Source organism: Triticum aestivum, chromosome 5A (assembly GCF_018294505.1).
Source record: "Triticum aestivum cultivar Chinese Spring chromosome 5A, IWGSC CS RefSeq v2.1, whole genome shotgun sequence".
Lineage (NCBI taxonomy): Eukaryota > Viridiplantae > Streptophyta > Magnoliopsida > Poales > Poaceae > Triticum > Triticum aestivum.
Window position 1 is genome coordinate 307,026,428 of NC_057806.1, and position 10,952 is coordinate 307,037,379.

The window sequence follows — 10,952 nt, forward strand, 5'->3', positions numbered from 1 at the left end:
CCGGACAAAGCATTGGAAACACATAAGCTTGGGTCTGTACATCACTTGTTATCTGGTCTAGCTACTATCAACACAATCTTGAGGCATACATTGTTGCCCAAATTTGGAGATTGCAAGATGATCAGAGGGAATTCAATCAACTTGCTGCAGATATTTGATGTGCCTCAGAAATTCAAGGTCATGAGCTTGATTGTTGAAACAATCAAAAGGACAGCTGCAGATCAGAAGAGATCTTGTGGGTATGCTCCACATATTCAGGTGCTCATAAACTCCAAGATGGGCACATGCACTTATTTATTTACTACTCTTTATGTTTGTGTGTGAGATACTTGTATGATCTTGTGTTTGATCATATCCTACTTTAATGTTCGCTTGGATGATATTATCTCTTATATCCCATATATGATCATTCACTTTGCTTGGTGATGAGTGCATGTTTTTACCTTATATCATTTTGAGCGCTCCACCAAGATGTATGTGACATGGAAGAGTAACCCATGATCCAAATCGATTGTGCATTTGCATTCAAAAGCAAATTTCAAATAATGCACAAATTTAGGGGGAGCTCTTGCTTATCACATACTTCTCAAAGTGACCATGTATTTGAATCTTACTATCATTTGTTGAAGCTTTGATCTATATGTTGTCATCAATTACCAAAAAGGGGGAGATTGAAAGTGAAACTATCCCTGGGTGGTTTTGGTAATTCCTAAAAACATATAGCTCATTGAACTAGTGCTATTTCAAGATGATCATTTCAGAAAGTTCAATGATTGGCATGGCATGGATTAGAAATGTGGACCCCTCAAAATGCTAAGGATACAAATTGGCTCAAGCTCAAGACTCTACATTTTCATTTTAGTGATCCAAGATCACATTGAGTCCATAGGAAAAGCCAATACTATTAAAAGGGGATGAGGTGTTACTTAATGTCTTGCTTGCTCAAAATGCTTAGTGATATGCTCCAAAATCCCTCAACCACTTTATCATATCCACATATGTCCCAAACCAAAAGTCAAACTTGGCCCCATCAAAATTATCTATCCAGCGCCACCGAGTTCACTTGACATAGCCACTGCCAGAAACCCTAGTCACTTCGGACTTACCGATAGGGATCTCGGTCTCACCGAGATGGGATTGCAAACTCTCTGTTTCCGTTCGTAACATTCCGGTCCAACCGAGATGAGCGATCAGTCCCACCGAGTTCGCAATGCAAACTCTCTGTTTCCCTTTCATAACATTTCGGTCTCACAAAAATGAGCGATTCGGTCCCACCAAGTTTGTCTGACCAACTCTGTGTCTGCCTATTACAGAAATCGGTCCTACCGAGTTTATGTGATCGGTCTCACCAAGATTACGTTATGCCCTAGCCCTAATGAAATCGGTCTCACCGAGTTGACATGTCGGTCCCACCGAAAATCCTAATGTTCACATTTTGAACTAAATCGGTCTGACCGAGTTTAACTATTCGGTCCCACCGAGTTTGGTAAATTGTGTGTAATGGTTAGATTTTGTGTGGAGGCTATGTATACCCCTCCACCCTTCATTCGTGGAGAGAGCCATCGAAACGTGCCTACACTTCTACCATTCATTTTCTGAGAGAGAACCACCTATTCATGTGTTGAGACCAAGATATTCCAATCCAACCATAAGAATCTTGATCTCTAGTCTTCCCCAAGTTGCTTTCCACTCAAATCATCTTTCCACCAAATCCAAATCTTCGAGAGAGAGAGAGAGAGAGAGAGAGAGAGAGTTGAGTGTTGGGGAGACTATCATTTGAAGCACAAGAGCAAAGAGTTCATCATCAACACACCATCTATTACCTTTTAGAGAGTGGTGTCTCCTAGATTGGTTAGGTGTCTCTTGGGAGCCTCCGACAAGATTGTGGAGTTGAACCAAGGAGTTTGTACCGGCAATGAGATCGCCTACTTCGTGAAGATCTACCATAGTGAGGCAAGTCCTTTGTGGGAGATGGCCATCATGGGATAGACAAGGTTGCTTCTTGGTGGGTGGAGCCCTTCGTGGACTCTCGCAGCCGTTACCCTCTGTGGGTTGAAGTCTCCATCAACGTGGATGTACGATAGTAGCACCTATCGAAACCACGCAAAAATCTCTGTGTCTACATTGCGTTTGCTCCCTCCAAACTCCTCCCTTTACCTTCATATGCAAATGTTTTACATTCCGCTCCTATACTCTTAGACTTGCATGTGTAGGTTGATTGCTTGACTTGTGCTAAGTTGCTAAAATCTGCCAAGACTTAAAATTGCGAAAAGGCTAGATTTTTATTTGGTCAAGTAGTCTAATCACCCCCCCCCATCTAGACATACTTTCGATCCTACAAGAGAGTTCCCCTCAGATAGCGATGGTTGGGGGAGGTCGCGGGTCGGACTAAGATACACACAACACAATATGTTATATTAAAACCATAAAAAACTGGGTCTCTGTAAAGTATCCTTTGACATTTACGATGTGGCCACGGGCTTTTCCCTGGGGCGCCTCTTAGGGGTGTGTTCGGCATCCGTATCCGAACCATCCGAGAGGGTTATCTTCTCCCTCTTGGACGCCCCCTCCTCCGGGTCTGCGGAGGTTGTGCCCTTTTCTTTTTTCCCTTGAGGGGAGAGCCACTTTCCACCTTGTCCTCCTCTTCATCTTTGCTACCTCTTGAGCATGCATTGGTTTTCCCTTGAAGAGGAAAGGGTGATGTAGCAAAGTAGAGTAAGTATTTCCCTCGGTTTTTGAGAACCAAGGTATCAATCCAGTAGGAGACTACACGCAGGTCGCCTATTACCTGCACAAACAAACAAGAACCTCGCAACCAATGCGATAAAGGGGTTGTTAATCCATTCACAGCCACTTACGAAAGTGAGATCTGATAGAGATAATAAGATAATTTTTTTTGGTATTTTTGTTGTATAGATTGAAAAGTAAAGATTACAAAATAAATAGTAAACTAGAATTGTAGATTGGAAACTTATATGATGTAAAGTAGACCCAGGGGCCATAGGTCTCACTAGTGGCTTCTCTCAAGACAGCAAATATTACGGTGGGTGAACAAATTAATGCCAAGCAATTGATAGAAAAGCGCATAGTTATGATGATATCTAAGCATGATCATGAACATAGGCATCACGTCCGTGTCAAGTAGACCAAAACGATTCTACATCTACTACTATTACTCCACACATCGACCGCTATCCACCATGCATCTAGAGTATTAAGTTCATAAGAACAGAGTAACGCATTAGGAAAGATGACATGCTGTAGAGGGATAAACTCAAGCAATATGATATAAACCCCATCTTTTTATCCTCGCTGGCAACAATACAATATGTGACTTGCTGCCCTTGCTGTCACTGGGAAAGAACACCGCAAGATTGAACCCAAAGCTAAGCACTTCTCCCATTGCAAGAAAGATCAATCTAGTAGGCCAAACCAAACTGATAATTCGAAGAGACTTGCAAAGATATCAAATCATGCATATAAGAATTCAGAGAAGAATCAAATATTGTTCATAGATAATCTTAATCATAAACCCACAATTCATCGGATCTCGGCAAACACACCGCAAAAAGAATTACATCGAATAGATCTCCAAGAACATCAAGGAGAACTTTGTATTGAGATCCAAAGAGAGAGAAGAAGCCATCTAGCTAATAACTATGGACCCGAAGGTCTGTGGTAAACTACTCACACATCATCGGAGAGGCTATGGTGTTGATGTAGAAGCCCTCCGTGATCGAATCCCCCTCCGGTAGATCGCTGGAAAAGGTCCCCAGATGGGATCTCACGGGTACAAAAGGTTGCGGCGGTGGAAAAGTAGTTTCGTGGCTCCCCTGGATGTTTTCAGGGTATAAGAATATATATAGGTGAAAGAAGTAGGTCGGTGGAGCTGCGAGGGGCCCATGAGGGTGGGGGCGCGCCTAGCCCCCTGGGCACGCCGCCCTCGCTGCTTCCTTGACGTCCACTCCAAGTCTCCTAGATTGCGTTTGTTCCAAAAATGATCCTCGTGAAGGTTTCATTCCGTTTTATATTCCTTTTCTGCAAAACACTGATATAAGCAAAAAAACATCAATTTGCACTAGGCCTTCGGTTAATAGGTTAGTCCCAAAAATAAGATAAAAGTGCATAATAAAGCCCATTAAACATCCAAACAGATAATATAATAGCATGGAACAATAAAAAATTATAGATACGTTGGAGACGTATCAAGCATCCCCAAGCTTAATTCTTGCTCGTCCTCAAGTAGGTAAATGATAAAAACAAATTTTTTGATGTGGAATGCTACCTAACATAATTTTCAATGTATTTCTCTTTATTGTGGCATGAATGTTTAGTGAAAGATTCTAGACAGAAGTTTAATATTGACATAAAAATAATAATACTTCAAGCAATGCTAACCAAGCAATCATGTCTTATCAAAATAACATAGCCAAAGAAAGCTTATCCCTACAAAATCATATAGTTTGGCCATGCTTCATTTTCGTCACACAAAATGCTCCCATCATGCACAACCCCGATGACAAGCCAAGCAATTGTTTCATACTTTAGCCTTTTCAAACTCTTTCAACTTTCATGCAATATATGAGCGCGAACCATGGACATAGCACTATGGGTGGAATAGAATATGATGATGGAGGTTGTGTGAGGAGACAAAAAGGGATAAAGTCTCACATTGACGCGGCTAATCGACGGGCTATGGAGATGCCCATCAATTTATGTTAATGCAAGGAGTAGGGATTGCCATGCAACAGATGCACTAGAGCTATAAATATATGAAAGCTCAACAAAAGAAACTAAGTGGGTGTACATCCAAATTGCTTGCTCATGAAGACCTAGGGCATTTTGACGAAGCCCGTTATTGGAATATACAAGCCAAGTTCTATAATGAAAAATTCCCACTAGTATATGAAACTAAAAACATAAGAGACTCTCTATCATGAAGATCATGGTGCTACTTTGAAGCACAAGTGTGGAAAAAGGATAGTAACATTGCCCCTTCTCTCTTTTTCTCTCATTTTTAGGCCTCTTTTCTTTATGGCCTTTCTCTTCTTTTTTCAAATAACTTTCCTCACATGGTACAATGCTCTAATAACGAAAATCATCACACTTTTATTTACTTACAACTCAAGAATTACAACTCGATACTTAGAACAAAATATGACTCTATGTGAGTGCCTCCGGCGGTGTACCGAGATATGCAATGAATCAAGAGTGACATGTATGAAAGAATTATGAAGGTGGCTTTGCCACAAATACGATGTCAACTACATGATCATGCAAGGCAATATGATAATGATGGAGCGTGTCATAATAAACGGAACGGTGGAAAGTTGCATGGCAATATATCTCGGAATGGCTATGGAAATGCCATAATAGGTAGGTATGGTGGCTGTTTTGAGGAAGATATAAGGAGGCTTATGTGTGATTGAGCGTATCATATCATAGGCTAGCAAATTGATCTTTCATGACAAGATTCAGCAAAGCAGTATTAATTTCACAAGATTCAACATCGGTAAGAGGAGCAATTAGAGTGCTAATAAAATCATTATTGTTGGTATTGGAAAAGTCACATAATTTAGTATTATCTTGATCCATAGTGACAAACAATCAATCCAACAAACAGTCACACAAGAGGCAAGCGAAAGAAGGCAAACGGAAAAAGGGCAAATGGAAAAGAGGCGAATAAAACGGCAAGGGTGAAGTGGGGGAGAGGAAAACGAGAGGCAAATGGCAAATAATGTAATGCGAGGGATAAGAGTTTGTGATGGGTACTTGGTATCTTGACTTGGCGTAGATCTCCCCGGCAACAGCGCCAGAAATCCTTCTTGCTACCTCTTGAGCATGTGTTGGTTTTCCCTTGAAGAGGAAAGGGTGATGCAGCAAAGTAGCGTAAGTATTTCCCTCAGTTTTTGAGAACCAAGGTATCAATTCAGTAGGAGACTACACGCAAGTCACCTAGTACCTGCACAAACAAACAAGAACCTCACAACCAATGCCATAAAGGGGTTGTCAATCCCTTCATGTTCACTTACGAAAGTGAGATCTAATAGAGATAATAAGATAAATATTTTTGGTATTTTTGTTGTATAGATTTAAAGTAAAGATTGCAAAATAAATAGTAAACTAGAATTGTAGATCGGAAACTTATATGATGTAAAGTAGACCCGAGGGCCATAGGTTTCACTAGTGGCTTCTCTCAAGATAGCAAATATTACAATGGGTGAACAAATTACTACCGAGCAATTGGTAGAAAAGCGCATAGTTATGATGATATCTAAGCATGATCATGAACATAGGCATCACGTTCGTGTCAAGTAGACCAAAACGATTATGCATCTACTACCATTACTCCACACATCGATCGCTATCCAGCATGCATCTAGAGTATTAAGTTCATAAGAACAGAGTAACGCATTAGGCAAGATGACATGATGTAGAGGGATAAACTCAAGCAATTACTAAATGGTAAAACTGAGGTAGTTAGGAGCATCCACAGCGATTTAAACTCCTTAGCCGTTAGATGATGCTCGTGAACGTACAGGATCCATCTGCCACCCAACACAGTGTTTTTACCATCATTCATTGCCGTCACGCATGGCACTAGATGGCCAGCCTAGCTTAGCAGGGCTGCTGCTCTGCAGATTGATCCAGGTGCATTCTGATGAAGTGGGCCAAGAAAGGAGCAAGGTGACCCGGCCCAGCAAGCGCTCCCAATGATTCTGCCAGCCCAACGACCCCCAACAACTGTGTTTTTCCGTCGAGTCTGCTTACACCCCATTACGTTGGTCGAGTTGTCGTTTCACGCTAAATTGATATGTTGCCATTTTTTGCTTGCTTACAATTGTAGTGGACAAGTCAAGTCTGATTAGTGTATTATGGGAAGTATGAACAATTTGTATCATGGTATGCGTCCACCCACCCCTAACAAAATATTACGTATATCCGACAGAAAATTACGTATATCCTAGAGAAAAGGACAAATAAAATCTACTTCTCTAGATATTCAAAATGAGGTTCGTACTCACATGCTCTTGGATAAAACGTAAATTCACAACAAATAATTCAAAATTAAAAATATCCTTACTATTTCGGTGTGTTGATTCTCAACATATTGTTTTAGAAAGAACTTTATGAAACGTGATTTAAACATTAATTTTTTTCACGCCCCATTGGTCACCCCTCTCCCTGTCTTTCTCTTTAATCCAAAAAAACATTTCGTGTTTCAGTTTAGACTGATTACTATTACTCTTATTGCATGAACGCTAAATATATGGATAGAGCATATTTGATCCAAATTCTAGGTTAATTCAAATTTGTCAAATATTTATACCATACTTTCTTCAACGTAGACGAGCGCGGCAACGCGCGCTTTTATGTTCTAGTATGGTATAAACCCCATCTTTTTATCCTCGATGGCAACAATACAATACGTGCCTTGCTGCCCTTGCTGTCACTGGGAAAGGACACCGCAAGATTCAACCCAAAGCTAAGCACTTCTCCCATTGCAAGAAAGATCAATCTAGTAGGCCAAACCAAACTGATAATTCGAAGAGACTTGCAAAGATATCAAATCATGCATATAAGAATTCAGAGAAGAATCAAATATTGTTCATAGATAATCTTAATCATAAACCCACAATTCATCGGATCTCGGCAAACACACCGCAAAAAGAATTACAACAAATAGATCTCCAAGAACATCGAGGAGGAACTTTGTATTGAGATCCAAAGAGAGAGAATAAGCCATCTAGCTAATAACTATGGACCTGAAGGTCTGTGGTAACTACTCACACATCATCGGAGAGGCTATGGTGTTGATGTAGAAGCCCTCCATGATCGAATCCCCCTCTGGTAGATCGCCGGAAAAGGTCCCCAGATGGGATCTCATAGGTACATAAGGTTGCGGCGGTGGAAAAGTGGTTTCGTGGCTCCCCTGGATGTTTTCAGGGTATAAGAGTATATATAGGCGAAACAAGTAGGTCGGTGGAGCTGCGAGGGGGCCATGAGGGTGGGGGCGCGCTGCCCTACCTCATGGCCGCCTCGCTGCTTCCGTGATGTCCACTCCAAGTCTCCTGGATTGCGTTTGTTCCAAAAAAGATCCTCGCGAAGGTTTCATTCGTTTGGATCCCGTTTGATATTCCTTTTCTGTGAAACACTGAATAGGCAAAAAAATAGCAATTTGCACTAGGCCTTCTGTTAATAGGTTAGTCCCAAAAATAATATAGAAGTGCATAATAAAGCCCATTAAAGAGCCAAACAGATAATATAATAGCATGGAACAATAAAAAATTATAGATACGCTGGAGATGTATCAGTCTTCATCTCCCTCGTGGGAGGAGGGGGCTTCGGTTTCTCTGGACGCAGCGTCCGAAGTACCCTTACGGCGGAGGCCGTCCTTGGCCTCCTTGCTCTTCTTCTTGTCCTTCTTCTCCGGCGCCTCATAGGGCGCCGGAACCAGCATCTTCGTGAGCTGGGGTGTGGCTGGATCTTCAGGCAGCGGAGCCGGACACTTGATGTGCTCCGCCTTTGTTGTCCAGCCCTGTGAGAGGGACAGAAATTCATTATGCCTAAGAATTTATGGACCAAAGTGTATGTTCGAATAAAACACTTACCGGAGTAGCCGGATCCACGCTGTCGAGGTCGATGTCCTCGGTCTTCTTTGGCCGCGACTTCTGGGCCTTGAAAAGCAGCTTCCAGATCTCTTCGTGTGTTGTGCCAGAGAAGTGCTGCAGGGTTCGGGGACCTTCCAGATGGAACTCCCACATATGGAGAGGCCGGCGCTGGCAGGGGAGGATCCGGCGGAAGAGCATCACCTGAATCACGTCGGTGAGACTGGTGTTCTTGCTTATCGTGTTTTTGATGCGCTTTTGCAGCATCATCACTTACGCGGTCAACCCCCAGACCAGACCCTTGTTGGTCCACGACGCGAGCCGCATAGGGGGTCTGGATCTAAACTCAGGAGAGGCCGCCCATGTGGCACCGCGGGGTTCGGTGATGTAAAACCACTCCTGCTGTCACACCTTGACGGTCTCCATGAAGGCCCCTTTAGGCCAAGTGGTGTTGGGGAGCTTGCTCACCATGGCACCGCCGTAGTCTGCATGCTGCCCGTTGACCACCTTCGGCTTCACATTGAAGACCTTGAGCCATAGGCCGAAGTGTGGGGGGATGCGAAGTAGTGCCTCGCACACGAGGATGAATGCCGAGATGTGCAGGAAGTAGTTTGGGGCTAGATCATGGAAATCTAGCCCGTAATAGAACATGAGGCCGCGGACAAAGGGGTGGAGAGGAAACCCTAGCCCACGGAGGAAGTGGGGGATGAACACAACCCTTTCGCTGGGCTCCGGAGTGGGGATGACTTGCTTCTTGGTAGGGAGTGAAGGAAATATGCCCTAGAGGCAATAATAAAGTTGTTATTTATATTTCCTTATATCATGATAAATGTTTATTATTCATGCTAGAATTGTATTAACCGGAAACTTAGTACATGTGTGAATACATAGACAAACAGAGTGTCCCTAGTATGCATATACTTGACTAGCTCATTAATCAAAGATGGTTAAGTTTCCTAGCCATAGACATGTGTTGTCATTTGATGAAAGGGATCACATCATTAGAGAATGATGTGATGGACAAGACTGATCCGTTAACTTAGCACTATGATAGTTTAGTTTATTGTTATTGCTTTCTTCATGACTTATACATGTTCCTACGACTATGAGATTCTGCAACTCCCGAATACCGGAGGAACACTTGGTGTGCTATCAAATGTCATAACGTAACTAGGTGATTACAAAGATGCTCTACAGGTGTCTCTGATGGTGTTTGTTGAGTTGGCATAGATCGAGATTAGGATTTGTCACTCCGAATGTCGGAAAGGTATCTCTGGGCCCTCTCGGTAATGCTCATCACTATAAGCCTTGCAAGCAATGTGACTAATGAGTTAGTTATAGGATGATGCATTACAGAACGAGTAAAGAGACTTGCCGGTAACGAGATTGAACTAGGTATGATGATACCGACGATCGAATCTCGAGCAAGTAACATACCGATGACAAAGGGAACAAAGTATGTTGTTATGCGGTTTGACCGATAAAGATCTTCGTAGAATATATAGGAGCCAATATGAGCATCCAGGTTCCGCTATTGGTTATTGACCAGAGATGTGTCTCGGTCATGTCTACATAGTTCTCGAACCCGTAGGGTCCGCACGCTTAACGTTCGATGATGATTTGTATTATGAGTTTATGTGGTTTGATGACCGAAGGTTGTTTGGAGTCCCGAAATGGTCGAGACATAAAGATTGATATATTGGACCATGTTGTTCGGACATCGCAAGTGTTCCGGAAAGTTTCGTGTAAAAACGGAGTGCCAGAGGGTTTACCGGAACTAATGGGCCACCATGGGCGTTGCTGGAGAGAGAGGAGGGCAGGAAGGGCAGCCCCCCCCCCCCTTGTAGTCTGAATTGGACAAGGGAAGGGGGCGCGGTGCCCCCCCCCTTTCCTACTCCCTCTCCCTCTCCTTCCTTCCCCCTCTCTTCCTTGTGGAGGAATCCTACTAGAATTGGTAATCCTAGTAGGACTCCCTCTCCTTGGGCGCGCCCCTAGGGCCGGCCGGCCTCCCCTCCCTCCTTTATATACGGGGGCAGGGGGGGCACCCTAGAACACACTAGTTGATCTTTTAGTCGTGTGTGGTGCCCCCCTCCACAGTTACACACCTCGGTCATATCGTCGTAGTGCGTAGGCGAAGCCCTGCGCCAGTAACCTCATCATCACTGTCGCCATGCCATCGTGCCGACAGAACTCTCCCTCGGTCTCTGCTGGATCAAGAGTTCAAGGGACATCATCGAGTTGAACATGTGCACAACTCGGAGGTGTCATACGTTCGGTGCTTGATCGGTCGGAACGAGAAGAAGTTCGGCTACATCAACCGCGTTGTCAAATGCTTTCGCTTTC